The sequence below is a fragment of the Protomyctophum parallelum genome (assembly GCF_964188405.1).
Source record: "Protomyctophum parallelum genome assembly, chromosome: 18".
Classification (NCBI taxonomy): Eukaryota; Metazoa; Chordata; class Actinopteri; order Myctophiformes; family Myctophidae; genus Protomyctophum; species Protomyctophum parallelum.
Window position 1 is genome coordinate 21,785,623 of NC_139716.1, and position 14,230 is coordinate 21,799,852.

The 14,230-nt window shown below is 43.4% G+C and overlaps 1 protein-coding gene across 1 annotated transcript in view; it reads right to left on the reverse strand.

Moving 5' to 3' along the window:
- LOC310875820 (adhesion G protein-coupled receptor L3) overlaps positions 1-14,230 on the reverse strand; it is a 233,471-nt gene that overhangs the window by 219,100 nt on the left and 141 nt on the right. The window lies entirely within an intron of this gene.

Genomic DNA, 14,230 nt, shown 5'->3' on the forward strand with positions numbered 1-14,230 from the left:
TCAAGACCCACTTCTACAACATTGCTTTTAATTGATCTTTTATTCTTTATTTTTTGTTATTCATGTCCTCACTGTATTGCATTACTGCTTGTTTTTCAATGTCGTTGCCTTGCTTTTCTTTTATTCTCCATTGTTCTGTTCTCCACTTTGAGCTGCATTTCATGTCATGAAAGGTGCTATACAAATAAAGTTTTATTATTATTATTATTATTACCTACTCCAATGGGCATCTTAACCGTGATGCTTTCTCTCACCTAATTGGGACGAGACCAGTGGTGGACAGCAACGAAGAACATTATTTTTGTATCAACTTTACTTGGGTGTTTGGATCTTTGTATACACATGACCTTCACTCCACTGCATTTTTAGGGAAGGGGAAAAGTGCATTAACATTAAGCTTGTAGATATAGATCTTATAGATTTTTGAGCAGTGTCTAACGGTACCGCTCCGATGACTGGCTGTGTGTGTATGTCTGTATCTACGTCTGTCTGTCAGACTGGGGTACGAGACAGCTGCAATACCGCTGGGTGACCTAAAGTGGCACTGTTGAGCAGCCCCACTGTGGGGTTGAGCACTTTGTGTTGAAACCTGTATGTCCTTATTTTTGTATTATTATTAAAAAGAATTGAAAAACAGGCGATCTACAAGCTCACAACGCGACGCGTTACGAGCTCGTAGATATGCCATTGTCACTTTTGTGCAACAATCTCGTATGATGAAGATATAAAAACATTCAAAGTTAATGGATGTGTGGTTTCTGACCCGACAGCAGCGACATTCACACGGAGCAGAGCAGAGGACCAGTGATGCATCTCTCCTGTGTCCACCATTTAGAAACGGCTGCATCACATAAACAAAGCTCAGAATGGCCTTGAAAATCCATACGGCAGAAAGCGACTAACAGTGAGGTAAAGGTCATATTGGACGTCCAAATGGCAATAATTCATTGGCTTCTTCATCTTATCTGACATGTGGCCCCTTGGTGTGATGGTGCGTGTGCGTGCGTGCGTGCGTGCGTGCATGCGTGTGTGCGTGTTAACAAGAGCTTGTGATGTTTTGGACATGCATGTACAGGTGTATAGCGTTGGTGTTTGCATACACCTTAATGTGTAGCATCATGTACGCTTGACAGACCAAAATGAAACACACACAACAACCCCGTTGTAACCGTTGTACGGCTATGGGAATTGTAGGGTGTCATGACGTTGGTCAAGTCACCACTAGAGGCGCTGTTTGTCAGGCACTAGTGGTGCATTTGATGCGTATAGTGCTGCGCATGGCGCATGCGCTATATGATGCGCTCCAGCCCCCCCATACGTAGGGGTGGAACCAGCTCATGCCTGGTGCGTCTCCACACACACACACACACACACACACACACACACACACACACACACATACACACACACACACACACACTCTCTCTCTCTCTCTCTCCCTCCCATGGGCATGTGAGGAGCCGATCCATCAATGGATTAAATTGACGATCTATGCGGCGGCTGACAGCTGGATTGTTGGAGTGAGGGCACACTGTATGCATATGCACATGCACAACACACACACACACACACACAGGCTGCAGAGCACTGGATAGCAGGTAATGAGTGTTATGAGCATGAGGGCTGGGAAGAACGATAACGAGAGAAAAGTGTGTGTGTGTGTGTGTGTGTGTGTGTGTGTGTGTGTGTGTGTGTGTGTGTGTGTGTGTGTGTGTGCGTGCGTGTGTACCTCGATATGCAGCGTGTGTGTATGCGAGGTATACAGTATAGTTACTATCCTGTATATTACTGTATATAACCCTCAGCCCGTACATATACACCAGTCACCACTGCATATTACTGTATATAACCCTCAGCCCGTACATATACACCAGTCACCACTGCATATTACTGTATATAACCCTCAGCCCATACACCAGTCACCACTGCATATTACTGTATATAACCCTCAGCCCATACACCAGTCACCACTGCATATTACTGTATATAACCCTCAGCCCATACACCAGTCACCACTGCATATTACTGTATATAACCCTCAGCCCATACACCAGTCACCACTGCATATTACTGTATATAACCCTCAGCCCATACACCAGTCACCACTGCATATTACTGTATATAACCCTCAGCCCATACACCAGTCACCACTGCATATTACTGTATATAACCCTCAGCCCATACACCAGTCACCACTGCATATTACTGTATATAACCCTCAGCCCATACACCAGTCACCACTGCCAGCCAATGCTACGACTTCCCCCGGGTGCTTTAACCATGCACTGCAAAATCTCAAGTGACAATTTAACTCCAGAGGTCCATTTGAGTATAAAGCTATACTGTAACTCTCTCTAAACCTTCCTCATTCCTTTTATTCTAATGAGCACAATTAATAAGGAAATGGAACCGCTTCCCGACGGAGGGCGCCGTTCTCCCACAATGGAGGCCGTCTTTTGTCAATAGCTAGTATTGAATTCCCCCCCGGCCCGGCCCGGGCAGGCCACTAGGCCATATCGAAGGCCCGTCTCCAGTATCCCTCCTTGACACTCCACCCCAAAACACCCCCTCAGCCCCTCCTACCCTCCACACCTTTATCGCCACATCTCTCCTATCCTATCCTCTCTTATCCTGGAGGAGGTCCCGTGGGCTAATCTGTGCCACAGTAACATTTGATCCTGCACCTTTGCTCCAAATGCAGACTTTACAATACTCAGTATATCGATTGACCCAGTCGAGAGCGGGTGCTTCTCGAGCACGCCTCGCTTATTCGATGAGAGGGAGAGATGGGGAAGAGGAGGGGGGAAGGAGATTGGGACGGAGAGAAAGAGAGAAAGAGATAGAGAGAGAGAGTGAGAGAGAGAGAGAGATGCAGACTGTGTTGCTGCTAATTGGTTGGCTGCTTTGGTGAACTGTAGTTTCAGGCAAATGTAATTAGACCTTAAACCTTAAAGTTTTTTTTCCACACAGCTTGAGTGGTAAATTAAAGAAAGAAAGCGAGTGAGGGGAAGAGAGAGACTGAAAGAGAGAGAGAGAGAGAGATTGAATTGAAAGATTACTAATTAATCCCTTTTTTTCGTTTCCCATTGCTGGTAAAAGAAAAGGAAGCATATTGTTCTCAAAGTGTCCTCTGAGTCACATAAAAGGTATATCCGTGGCCATTGTTCTCTACAGTGGAGTAATGCCCCCAATTGTCCCTGTGAAATATATTCAGCCCACAGCAGAGGGCTATGATCAGTACAATAAACACATGGAAGCAGAGGACCACTTGATTGGAGTAGCTCATTGTCAATTTAAAATCCTGCTACTGTGTAGCAGGAGGTGCTGCATTTTTGGTTTGGGTAGCTCATTTTCAGCGTATAGGGCGTCGTTACGCGTTTGATGTTTCGCATTACTGTAAATTGCCTTTTGGCTTTTGCTGTTGAAGCACAAAGGGAACAAATAAAATAATGCAGCTCTTTGCCGTTTGTTGCTGTATCAGCGGCCTAGCATGGCAGCACGTTATGCTAGCTCAAGAGACCGCCATGTCTCCATATCACACAGAATTCCAAAACATTTAAGTAATAATAAAAATCTAATTAAAGCTGCTATAAAGCAATAATATGTCAAAATTGTTTATTTTTTAGTTTTTTTGGTATTCAGACAGCCAGCAATGGGTAGAACGCTCCCAAAATGACAAAGCTTCTAGGAAACAACTTTGAATGCAGATTACGGCCCCTAGATGTGTCACAGAGACTACATTCTTTTGGGGAGCGTTCTACCCATTGCTGATTTTTTTTTATCTGCAGAAGCAAAAACATTATTTTTTAATCCCTGTATTATATGGATGATTGTCAACAGACTGTGGTTAAAGAAGCCATACAACGCAAGCAGGGCCCAACCCCTATCAAATGTGGCAACCACAGATAGGGACACTGTAATTCATGTAATTAGGGAGTGTGTACGATGGCCGCAAGGCCTGGACAATCAATCGCAGCCCACCACAGTGACACATCGTCATGCAGTAGGCAACATAAAGGACAGCCTTGTCCTGTTCTCCTCCCTGATCCTACCACCCACGTCAATGAATGTGAAAAGCATATGTCAGAGACTGGGCTTATAGGCAGACGATCCAATAACGCTCAGAGATTTGCATAAGCAGAGTGCATAACATCGCCGCGCGGCATGTTTTCATCAGACGACTTTTTATAACACCTACTGTGTCCTCAGAATGCAAACATGTCACATTGTGTAAATGCATAGCGAGGATGAATCGGGATTTAGAAAACTTGGCATGGGATAAAACATGTACTGTATCTTGTCGGTGTACAATTTCCTACCGTGGCCTTCTGAATAAAGGAAGCGCAATTAGTTGTGGAAATTGAACTAAAGCGTGGGCCTTCCATTATTGTCCCGCTGCACATTTGCCCTTGCTTACACTCTCACGGCATGAACCGCCCACACCTCAAATTACTCCTCGGCCCTTGCCATTGGCAGAGGGGCAGAACAATGCACGCCCACCCTTGCTGCCCCTCGGGCTGGCACTTAGAGGTTAGCGCTGTAATTCTCTCTCCTTCCAGGCCTCCCGGGCACCGTACACGCATCAGCACGCCATGCGCACCCACACAAATTATGCAGCCCTAATGTAAACTAACATCCACCACCACTTGACCCCCGCTGTCAATATCTGTCCTCATTAAACACCATTGGGCCGGCCGCGAGTCCACTCTAAATGGCATCACTCGACGCTTACCAAATTATGCCTTTGGAACCCGGGTGGGTGGATAGGGCCCTCTAATTCATTTATTCAGAAGATATACGTGGGCACCCCGGCACGAACACCTATAAAACCTTCCAGAGGTATTTAACCCTGTGGGGCGAAAGCTAGGCGCAATGCATAATGTTGCCGTCATTCGTTTCGCTCGGGCTGCAGTACTGACAGCGCCTTGGCAGCGGCAGGCGGTTGGCTACGGGCGCCACGAGCAGCGAAAGCTACTTTTCCACTCCTCCTGTATACAGTACCAACCAGCTATCGATTTGTTCATCATTATGGGAGAGCTTAAAAAGAGATGGAGATCCTCGTATCTCATGCGAGCATGCAATGCAAGATGGATGCAAGTTACTAGAGGAATTACACAGCATCTAACATTTAATTTGAGTTTAAGGAATAGTGGATTGCAAAAACGCATTATTACTGTTGAAGCTATATAGTATTAATTATCATATTCACACGCCTCGTTGACGGCAGACTGCTGGACGAGCGCTGGCGCTTTGGTCAGAACAACATGGAATGAATTCTGCACTGGCCATATAAGGAGCATGTCTTGAATGTACAGGGTTTGATGAAGTCAGAACAGTGTCACAAACTGTACTGTCATGAACTATGATCTGTGTACTTTTATTATGCAGTCATGCCCTAGTGTTTCCTGTTCTGCCTAGTGGTGTTTGCCCGTCTTGTCCATAGACTGTAAAGAATATGGACAAAGCGTTCCCCGGGTCTAACATGAACGTAAAATGAAGCCTGTTATTCCTGCACTGTAAGTCGCCATCTTTCTAGATCCGTTTTGGCCCAGCTGGCCATTGGCTGGCTCCGTTTTGGCCCAGCTGGCCATTGGCTGGCCCAGACAACGAGGCGGGACGTCCCCCCTTCTTCTCCGTTGGTTTTTATTTTGACTCGAGTGGGAGGGGAATCCCGATCATAGACTGTAACGGTAGCCACGCCCCTCAGAACATACACGTCTTTATGGTAATTTTTTTAATTAATGGGACCATAATTTTCCAAAAACAATATTATGACATGAGAAATGAGACTTTAAACTAGTGACTGGAAGCAGAAAGTATTAATGACCATGTTTATTAAGGTAATACAGTCTAGGTGAAGTTGGGCCCAAATACATGGACTTCTATGGGGATATGGGTTTTTCTGGGTCCAATGACAGCGCCACAACAGGCCATTATATGAACTACGATTTCCTTAGTGGCTTCACTAAATATCTGTCTGACTGCCCCCCTGGTCTTGTCTCACCTCCCTGTTTTCTCCACCTGTGTCCTGTTAGTCTCCCAGCCAATCCCAGTGTTGAGTGTTAGTTCTGTTCACCTGTGTATTGTTATCCTGTGTCTACTTAAACCCTCAGTTCCTTGTGTTCCCTGCTTGAGTATAGATGTTGTTTATGGTGTCATGTTCCAGTCCTGTTCCTGTGTGAGTATAGATGTTGTTTATGGTGTCATGTTCCAGTCCTGTTCCTGTGTGTTTCTATCAGTGTTCATTGAGTATAGATGTTGTTTATGGTGTCATGTTCCAGTCCTGTTCCTGTGTGTTTATATCAGTGTTCATTGAGTATAGATGTTGTTTATGGTGTCATGTTCCAGTCCTGTTCCTGTGTGTTTCTATCACTGTTCATTTGACCTGCTAAGCTCTGCTCCTGCCTGTCTGTCTGTTCTGCATTTGGGTCCCAATTTTGTCGCACCGTGACAAGCGGGAACATTCACTTGAGGGTACAGGGTTTGATGAGGCCGGGCTTTCATTCTCTTGAGGGTACAGGGTTTGATGAGGCCGGGCTTTCATTCTCTTGAGGGTACAGGGTTTGATGAGGCCGGGCTTTAATTTTCAGGCCTGTTGTCTCTCTCACACTCACTCACACACACAGGGAAATGCTAGATTCCATAGTTAACTGCGACTTAATGTATATTCATATTCTTTCATATATTCACTGACATTTACACTGCATTTATTTACAGACTGTACAGTACATACTGTATGGACACTCACTCGCTAATTCAGAAGATTCAGTGCAGATACAGTATCTGGGAAAAGCATCTCAGTATTTATTAGGTTCTTTGGTTCAAGAGTATTTCACATGGAACTACAGTATTCATCTGATGACTCATGATTCATTCAAACAGGTCGATGCTTTTGATGCTTCATCACCGTGCAACATTCTGTGTGGATGTTGCACCATTACTCATACATTTTTTTTCATACTCAAACAAGTTTTTATTTCGTTTTTTGTTAAAATCACCATTACTCCCATGGTTTAACTACTTTTCCATTCCATATGACTACACTTGGTCTATCGATATATGTGTGTATTCTCTGTGTTCATGTCAAGGCGTGGGTTTGTCCATAATTATGTGTTCAAATACAATGTCCATCTATTTGCCAGAGAATCACTGTTTACTTATTTGTATAGAACTGTATTTTGCTCCCCTGTATGCCCAGTGTATATAATTATTGTGGAAGTGACAATAAAATCTGATTGATTGATTGATATTCATATCCATAATAATAAATATTTCCCTGAAAAAACCTGCACCATCCACAATATTCACACATATTTAATGCATTTGCTAAATCGTTACTGTATCGATATCAAAGCATTGAATCGTATCGTATCGCCATAATTAACCAATATCGCCCATGTATCGTATTCGTATCATCATTCGTCAACCATGTATCGCGATACGTATCGTATCGCTGTTAATCAGACCAGTGTGTGTCCAGTGGAAACCTCGCATGAATCTCATCTCAGGTCAGAATGGGTTAAGATATATCGTTACACCCCTAACAAGCACACATCACATCATCGCTGTATCTTAGTTTACGGCCCAAAATGATCATTCCAAAAAAAAGTAGGTCATGTGAACAGACAATATTATGCGGAACTATCCGGAAACACTGTTACACATGACAAAAAGCAATTTTTTGAATTTGCATTCAGCAGGCAGATAATGGAAGAAGTTGGCATCCAAGTGACAGCTGTGGAGGTGGCCCTGAGGGAGAGTTTAGAAATGAAGTAAATTATCCATAACCGCAGTGCAATTTATCTGTTTTCAGTCACACTGACTGGCCTATATGGGAGGAAAAGCAGAACCTATTACCAATAAAAAGGAAATAGAGAGGCTTCTGTTCAAGCATTAAAATTGGGTTATTTTCAAGTCTGCCAGGAATACAATGGAAAACCATCCGCTACTAAAACTAGTTCACATTTCCTGTGGGCTGCAGAAATCACATCTTCATACCGGACCGGTAATGACTAATGGGTATACAAATGAGCTACGAACTCACTTCTCTCATAATGTGAAATAGCACGACTTAACCTGCACCTTTAAAAAACGAAATAAATAAATGACGTTACGGTTTCACAAAAATGTGTTTATCTTCTGTATAATGTACCGCATCTCTAAATGAGTCTATAGTCTCCTGTCTGTCATTGCAAATGAAATGGAATAGAAACACACAGGCTTATGAACCTAGAGGGGCACGCAGAGAGTGCTTTATTTTAGATCAAATAAAATGACACGGGCGAGCGCGCACACACACACACACACACACTGGGAACATTGAGACCGATACCAGACTTTTGGCTGACGCCATACGGTAGGCCAGCGCTAACATTAGCATATACACGTGATGGATAGCTCCAACCGCGCAGCGCAAGGTATTCATTCCTACGGTGCACGTACTTGCTCGCACACCACGCGTTTGCCGGCAAAGCAAGAGAGCGCTCCCGTCTGAATATTTGAGCGAGTGAGCAACAGCGAGTCACAGCAAAGTGATTGAGTGAGTTGGGGTGGCCCCTTGAATGTAATTGGCAGAGTGGTCAATTACCTAACGTTGTTCTGAGCAACAGCACAAATGCGTACACGTATGTACTGATCGTGTGCACATCACAACCTCACTGTCTGTTCACCTCCGCCCCTGCACACCCCCACTCCATCGGCATAGCAAAAATTTCTGTGATGTACAGTATGCATGCACTGGCCTGTGATTATGAAAAATGTTTCGCCATGCAGGCTTCGTGCTTCGGTCTCCTGGAGTGGTCCGTGGGGTGTCATCCATTACGCCGTATGTGTCTCTGATTCCACAGAATGGTATGAATAAACTAATCCATCCTGGGGGCACTTTGCGCGCACAACAGAAAACATATGATGAATGTGCTGTTTAGCTGTGGGCCACGCATTTCCCACTGCTTTCCACTGTTATTCCATATTACCGTGATGAGGAGGATTCCTCCTCACTTGCATTTCTTTTATTCCTATACTCACCAACAGTATCTCCGCTGACAAGTTAGTCTATAGTCCCACATCCCTTGCATTTATTCAAAAAGGCACACACGCACGCAGACACACACACACACACCCCTCCTGACCCTGTCAAGATGATCCCAGAGTGTCTGTCTCTTCAGTTTCCTCTCAGGACAAAACTGTGCAACAGTCGGGTACAAGACTATGTACAAGTGAAGACTATAGGGCCAGCCCAGAAGGCAACTGCAGTAGTTGCTGAGAATGCACGACACGTTCAGTTGCACAGACTCTCAGGGCTTGATCCACTAATCTAATACACTATTACAGCACGGTGGGGATGCACAGAAACAATGCACAGACCTAGAGACTAATTCATAAAGCCTGCTGCTGGAATGAAAAGACTGGGGGGATTGAAATCATGACTAGTAGGAGGAGGAGATTTGGACAATTATTCATGGCATAATGCTTAGGTGAGCCGACCAAACAAATTAGGTCTCTTTCTTGCAGCGTTGATTTCGTCGACTAATACGAAGAAGAAAAATGTTCGTCGACTACCTTTTTTCACTGAGGAAAACTAAATGGAAACTACATGGAAACTAAGCTATGACGACTAAAATGAAGACTAAATATATTGACAATTTCGTCAACAAATAAAAACTAGACTAAAACTGGACTGGACTAGTGGACAAGAGATCCAGTATAATTCATTTTACACTGAAAATAGCAGATTTACAAGCTCACAACGCGGCACGCTGCGATGCGTTGTGAGCTTGTAGATCAGCTATTTTCAGCAAGTGTAAATCAACCATTACAATGGCATCAAGGCCTGCCAAAATGCATTTTAGTCGACTAAATCAACTGTAGATTTAGTAGACAAAAATCTTATGATGTTTAGTCGACTAAAACTAGACCAACACTAAAACATTCCAGGTGTTGTTGAAATCATGACCAGTAAAAATTAATGGTAGGCTACAACCACCCTTTTCCCTGATGAAGGCTTAACCGCCGAAACGTTGGATTCATTTTTGTCTTACCTGTGGCCTAATAAAATATTGGCATTGGCCTGTGCGGTAACCCTCTTGTTTTTTCAAGATTTCCTCTACAGTTTTCTCCCGTGTGCCGGCACCGCTACAAGGACTTTGGTGTGCGTTAGCTTCTTTGTACACAGTAGGCTACAACCACCAGTCAGAAGGAGGAGATTTATGGCATAATGCTTAGGTGAGCCGACCAAACAAATTAGATCTCTTTCTTGGTCTCCAGAAGATGCCTGGAACTTAGCCGACCAAACAAATTAGGTCTCTTTCTTGGTCTCCAGAAGATGCCTGGAACTTAGCCGACCAAACAAATTAGGTCTCTTTCTTGGTCTCCAGAAGATGCCTGGAAGTGGCGGTCAGACACAACTGACCCAGGAGCAGCAAGTACTGCAGCCATCAGTACTATCACAGGGGTCGGCAAGTAAGATCGGCCTCAGGGCCGAATATAATTAATGGCTAATTTAAGAACCGGAACATGTGGCAATCTTTTTTTTTTTTTTTTAAGATTTTTTTGCGGCTTACGCCTTTTATTGATTTTTTAAGGGACAGATAGTAGGCTGACAGGAAAACGGGAGAGAGATGGGGGGATGACATGCGGTAAAGGCTGTGTCGGGTCCGGGAGTCGAACCCGCGGCACACCGCGACTGGATCACCAGTCCGGTGCCCAGACCGTTACGCTACGGCCTGGGCCACATGTGGCAATCTTTGCAATAATAAATGTGTTGCTATAAAAGTTAAGTGACTGCATAGGGAAAACCGATACAACCCAGTGTGTTACATCTGCAGATAGAAATACTACTATGATCATATTGTACAGACCACATCTTTTTATGTGTTTTTACTTTCTTATTTTCTTTAATGAACAAACATTAAAGGAATGTTTTATCTGGAGACAGTCTTACTCCTTTTTCCAAAAACAGAGATAAGAAACAAGATCTCTTTCATAGAACGGGAGCCGATAATTGTTCAAGGTCTTTTCGGGGGGAGAAGCGGTCCATTGTTTCAGGCATGTGAAACACAAGATTCCATTTTCACATGGATACAATTACGTTACAATAAGCGTTCTTCGTGTACAGGTGGACATTATAGCCTAAATATGCGTGGGACAATGTGTTTTATTTTCCTTTTGGTTTTGTCATTATTTATTTATTTTTGTGTTCTGTATTTATTATTGTCAAAACATTTCGTGATAATATTTTATTTGTATTTGTGCTGCCATGGGGATGTGGGGGGGAAAAATATATGTCAATTGTTTTGAAAATACTTCTTTGTACTGTAAAATAAATCAATAAACATATGTTTTAAATATATATATATATATATATGCGTGGGACTGTCAGGCAGATATCGTAAATTATTTACAAGCTAAAAAGCCAGGCCAGATAGTATCGTCGCCTATTGCCTACCAGTGCACTATTCACTATTGTATTAACGATTGCAATAAGCAGACAGGAAAAGAACGGAAATAGTTTTATCTTGTTGCAGCAGAAAAACTAAATTGTTGCATTACTCTGTGGACTCGGAGTCTACAAACAACTATTTTGGACTTACTTTGACATCCCATGTTGGACTAATGTTATTTGTAGCAAGATGTAAGAGCACCTTTGCAGCTGACAACTGACTAATGGAGCCAATATTCTCCACAGATCAAATCGATACAGGCAAGACACAAATACTATACAGGTCAGGTCCAAAATAAACACACTTAAATTGATTGTCGCATGTGTCGGATCATTGTGACACATGAAAACATTGTTACTGCAATGAATATTGTGCAGACTAAAGAATATGTGCTTTCGATTCATTTGGATTAATCTAATGTTTGCGATAGAGGTCATTGATGACGTAATAAGTGGATTATTAATTTGAATAGCGAATGCAATATTCATATTTATGTAATATTATATCTCATATGAGAGAGGAGTGCCAAATAGCAATATTACTTACAGTAATGTTACTTTATTTGTAACATGAGTTATGCACGCACGTGGGTGTGTGCGCATGCGTGTGTGCGTGCGTGCGCTCGTGTGTGCAAATGGTGTGAACATTATGGCCTCCATTTTCGTCACTGCTAAACCCCTTATCCCTAAACTTCTTTGCCTTCTTTTACTATTTTGCAAAACATTTTTGAATAGTTAAAATGGCCAGTCTACAAGCTCACAACGTGTCAATGTAGATTGGCTAGTTGAACTATTCAAAAATGTTTTTCAAAATAGTAAAAATAGGCAAAGAAGTTTAAGTATAAGGGGTTTAGTGGTGACGAAAATGGAGCCCTGTGTGTGAGGAAAGGCATCTGTATAAGAATGCTAACGCATATTATGTTACACACCTCATGTGCATGCGCGCGCATGGAGAAACAAGGGACCTCTAGATTACCATCCCAAAGTAGGCCAGTATCCCCCTAGAGTACCCGCTCCCAACACTCTTAGGGAGATGCACACACAAAGACACGCCATGGCTTAACATCCCAAAATAGACATCACTGGCAACATCTGGCCCTGTCCGCGTTCAGCATCTGCAGCGTGTACGGCCTGTTAAAGGGGATTGCTGCATCTCAAGACGACTGGGAGAGATAATCGAATTGGTTATGCAATGTAACGTCTTAATCGGGTGTTCAGGCAACATAGCCTACAGGAGGTTATAGGCAACATCTCAATATAGAGCAAAATCCCATGAGGAGAGTGGTGGCAGGCAGCAAACCAGTAGTGGAAGAAGTACTCGGATTTGTTACTTAACCTGTTAAAACAGATATTTGCAAAAAAAGAACACATTGGATGCAGTAGATATGCTATTAAAAGAATATATGACTTCTGATTAATACTTTTGATAATCACTAATCTAAATCTGCGAACGAGCGTGTTCGTGTGTTTATGTATGCACAGTGCCGTAATTCACGTTAAAAGGTGTCAGAGCTCTCAGTGCAACCCTATCCCGGTGTGTGTAATTTGAGAGACAACTACAGCACTTTGCGGTTTAAATATGCAACCTATATATATTGTGATCTCCCCACAGGTCTCTAACCAGGGAAGTAAATCGGCGTCAACCTCCTCCGTCCCCCGTGGATGCAGGAGGACCACAGCGACACATGGCTGTCACCTGACCCGCTCCCGCTGAGCATTGAAGAAGAACTAATGGCGTCAATGTGGCTTATTGTTTTCATTAGTGCAAGCTAGCTATAGCCCACCCAGCATCCCCCACCACCACAACCACCACACCATGCACTCCTTAGGATATCACAGCACACACACACACACACACACACACACACACAAAGAAGTGGGGAAAAAAACAATTCAATTAGCTTCAAATCCCATACTAATGGTTTTAGCTGTGTAATTAGCATATTTATGGACCATTGCCCCATTCCCAATACTGTGAACATCGAAACGCTGACTTGAATTTGACCCCCTCTGGCCTCCTACACGCACATGCACACGCACACACACACACACACACACACACACACACACACACACACACACACACACACACACACACACACACACACACACACACACACACACACACACACACACACACACACACACACACACACACACACACACACACACACACACACACACACACACACCTCCATCATTGACTTCTTTTAAATCAGAATTAAAATGCCTTAATTGACTTTACACTCCACACACACGGCTAATGGGAGAGAAACCATGGAGGGTTCCTGTTCTTAACGTAATGAGTGACACCATGAAAGCCTGAGAGCTTTTCTCACACCCCCACCACCCACCCCACCCCCATCACCCCCACCCAAAGAAATAGGAGAGGAAAAAAAGAAAAGAAAAGTGGAACCCAACATACAGTTAATGGCTCAGTTCATATTATACAGCCAGGAGAGTGAGCTCGAAGCCAAGAGAGACAGATCTAAAAATAGGAAGCCAGAGAGAGAGAGAGAGAGAGAGAGAGAGATTGAAGCAAAGAATGGAGATGAAAAATAGGGAGGAAAAAAAAGTTGAGTGGAGTTTGTTAAAAACCGCTAATTAGCGAGAGAAGCAGCAGCAGAGACACTGACTGAAGACTCAAGTACAACAAGGCTCCAGAGTGCAAGGCTTTTTATCATTGGCTGACAAAATGTAGAAAATGAAAATGGTGTGTATGTGGGTTGAGATTCAGCTATTGCTTCAAATCTCTTGCACGCACGCACAGACACACAGACACAGACACAGACA